The sequence below is a fragment of the Pinus tabuliformis genome, chromosome 1_2 (assembly GCF_031772625.1).
Source record: "Pinus tabuliformis cultivar Carrire ecotype Pingquan chromosome 1_2, CPIR1, whole genome shotgun sequence".
In the NCBI taxonomy this organism is placed as follows: Eukaryota; Viridiplantae; Streptophyta; class Pinopsida; order Pinales; family Pinaceae; genus Pinus; species Pinus tabuliformis.
The window spans coordinates 268,164,493-268,168,055 of NC_142298.1; the positions used below are offsets into that span (position 1 = coordinate 268,164,493).

The window sequence follows — 3,563 nt, forward strand, 5'->3', positions numbered from 1 at the left end:
ACGTAATCGTGCGCATCCTGTTTTATCACCATGGTTTTCTTCTCAAGAAAGTCCTTCTATATTCCTTCCTCAAGCTTCTTGACTTCTGCTTCCACCATGGCACTTTTTTTCCTTAACCAAACTCTTTCATTCATGAGTTCTTGGAGCCTAAGATTACACTGCTAGATCTCTTCATCAGGTCCCAAGAATTCTTCTTCAAGCTCTTCCAACTACACAATACCTTCTTCCAAGGCTCTGTGATCCATCATATCCGTGGGCGCTGCATTGCGCGATCTAGGCATGATAAGGTCCATCGGCATTACAGCGTTCACTCCATAGGTTAGCCTAGAAGGCACATGTTCCATCATTTTCTTACACGTTGTCCTATAAGCCCATAAAATTGTTAGTACACACAGGTCCCAATCACTTCGTTGTGCATTATATACCTTGTTTCGCACTCTACACACCTTGTTAAATGCTTCCATGTGGATAACCTTCCGCGCGCTCGTTCTCTCCATAGTCTATCATTTCAACTTGAGTAGATGTTTAAGTAATTGCCCCCCCAACACATGCTTATTGACCATATCTCCCAACGCAAAGTGTTAGACTCAATCTTGTCAGTCCTCTATCAGAGCCAAATTCACCAAGGTTCATTTCTCGTCATTTGCAGTCATCAAATGCCATTTTTGTCAAAAAGAGTCATTTTAATTCTTGAGTCCGGGGTTTTGTCTCCAAAAGTGTGAAATAATGCCAGCAGGCCAGAGGGAGGATCAAATAAGTTTTCATTTCAATATTTCCATCATCAATAATACTCAAGGTTGATTCCTCTTCAAAACTCTGTTTTGAAGAGGGAATCGTCAAATCAATGGTTAGCATAAGTGTATTTTTAAAGTTTTCTGTCATGAAGAATTTCAAATACAGGCCTTGGTCACCTTATTATCTTCAGCAGCTTCAGCAACCCTGCAACAAATAAACGGGACTCGTCATCTCCAAAGAAATCAAGACAATGTTGTTTGCTGAGCTTGGCTATTTGAAGCACTTTACAAATGTAAAAGTTTTGAGAGAACATATGTAACACAATTACGGCCATGTTTGTTGTGAAAGTTTGTGGAAGTCAACCATTGAGGAAACAAATCGAAATGTACACGCGCATTCATGTAAACCAACCTGTGGTGAGAGAAAAAGTGCCACTCACAATTGTTTCCAAAATTTTACTGAAAAATCAAATCTCAGTTAGCACATTAGAGCTGTGCACCTTGGATTAAGACCATTTTAAATATATATTTCATGATTGTGAAATGAAATTTGCACAATCATGAGAAGACATTGCTGTGTAGAAAATTATAAGGGCTCCATGAATTCCATTCATCCATTTTGATAGAATGAATGCTCCAAGCTTCTAGGCGTTGCTTTTGGTTTCATGTCGAAGCTTCATGGAGAGAGGGAAAAACTGGTGATTTTTCAGACCAAGACTGTGTTTTTGAGTCTGCGCGGTGCATAGGAAGAAGGCACGACGCACATGGGTCGCGCGGTGCATGGGGCGCTCCTCCGCAGTGTGAAATTAACACTGGCGTGGCGCACTCACCAAGCGCAGCGCGTTGGGTTGGGGCGCGGTGCACAGGCCTGAAACATATTTTTTTTTACCACTTCTCACTCAAATTTCACCTCCTATGTTTTGATGTGAAGCTTTAAATTGCTTGTTGGGTTCGTTTGGAAAGAAGAGGAGGATTTATAATGTCAAAAATGTCAACTCAGTTTCAAAATCTACTATGGACAGTATGGAATTCAAGGCAACGACTCTTCATGTTACAGTTATGGTAATGGTGGCGGCGTTAACATATGAGACGGCTACAGCTCTTCCTTGGAACAAGAAGGCACTCAGAATAGCCAGTGAGATCAATAAAGAAGGACCATAGATTGGTTTGGTCACTGTGTATCCACCAGAAGAAGCTGCCTTCATGTCCACAAAAGTTTTGAAAGCGTCATCCCAAATACCCCTTTGCCCGACTTTTCTGGTCGCAGATTTCGCATTGGAACAATCTATGGAAAAAGGTGATCTATGTAAGATACGGTGTAGGTGTAGTGACTCAGATGATGTCTGATCTGTTTAATATAGTTGGAGTTGTGTGTTTTGGCATTACAGGCAATGCAAACAATTCTCTTTCAATAGGGGATGGAACAGCCCCCAAATATGTTGCCCACACTGGAACCTAGGAGTGGCGAAAATTAAATGACACAAGAGGAGGCAGCCTTGAATGACACACATTTCTCTCTTTGGTTGCAGAAATGACCCTTTTAATACCTGTGGAAACAGGTCATGCTGGTCCACCTAAACCTCTGCAGTACTTGGATACACATCGGCCATGGTTAAGTTTGTATGGAACAAGAGTTTGGCCAGTTCTTTCTTTTGGAAGCTTGAGCAATAAGCCTGCTTCTGACCCAGCTCTAATACACCAGATTTTACCTGATGAGCTGCTTTTTGAGGTTTTTGCACGTATGACACCTTACACTTTAGGAAGGGCAGCATGTGTATGTCGAAAATGGCGCTATGCCCTTCGGACCCCTTGTCTTTGGCGCAATGCATGCATTAGTACCTAGCAGCTTTCTGGGCTAGAAGAAAATTATAAGATTCTGAAAACTAATTTTGGAGGCTCTTGGCGTAAAATGTGGCTTCATCGTCTAGGCTTCATTTTGATGGACTGTATGTTAGTCGAAACACCTATATTCGTGCCGGAATTGCAGAATGGAAAACCACCAATCCAGTGCATTTGTTATTGATTGGAAGATCATTGGAATTACAACTGCCAAGAAAGATAGATGTAATCAGTATCACAAATGAAAAAATGAAATCATCAGATGTTCGAGTTCCATGGCAGAAAATCTTTTCACTGAAGAGTTATAGTAGATCTAAAGGTATGCTACTATCGCTATGTGTGTTTTTTCCCCAGTGGTAAATTCTTGTACAAGAACTCATCTCAGAAGGTGAAGGATGTTGCAAAAGCTATGCATCAACGGGCATCAAAAGCTGAGTCTGCCTCTGGTGGTCGCTACACAATGATAAAGCATCAAGTTGAGGCAGCCATTTTGTACCCAGGTTTACGATCTACTGTCCTAAGAATCCGTCTAAGATTAAGAGGTACAACTATTGGTGCAAACAATCGGTTGGATCTTGTCTCTTTTATGACTAGTGGCATCAAAGAGAATGAAGTTAATGTTGAAGAAGAGTGCTGAACTTAGAAGGATGTAGGAGTTTGGAGAAGCTCCCTGAAGGTTTCCGTCTTTTAATGTTTTTGGAGGACTTGAACTTAGCAAATTGTGAAAAGCTTGGAGAATTATGTAATGACTTCCCTTGCCTCTCATCATTGCGAATTTTGTACCTGGATAATTATCACTGTTTAAAGAAGCTCCTTGAAGATTTTGATCGCCTCGTCGCATTGCAACAACTATACTTGTGTGGCTGTAAGTGCTTGGAAAACCTCCTTGAAAATTTCTATTGCCTCCCCTCTTTGGAAACATTGCATCTACATGATTGCCCCATGTTGGAAGGGAAATATATGGACCACCTGATAAAGATAAACAAATTA

At 41.1% G+C, this 3,563-nt stretch overlaps 1 pseudogene across 1 annotated transcript; it reads left to right on the plus strand.

Annotated features, from left to right (window-relative positions):
- Window positions 1-2,265: 2,265 nt before the first annotated feature.
- Window positions 2,266-3,210, plus strand: LOC149205379 (F-box protein 7 pseudogene; annotated as a pseudogene). Its single transcript, XR_016253027.1, has 2 exons — window positions 2,266-2,749; window positions 2,892-3,210. The product of XR_016253027.1 is annotated as an F-box protein 7 pseudogene (transcript).
- The last annotated feature ends 353 nt before the right edge of the window (window positions 3,211-3,563 follow it).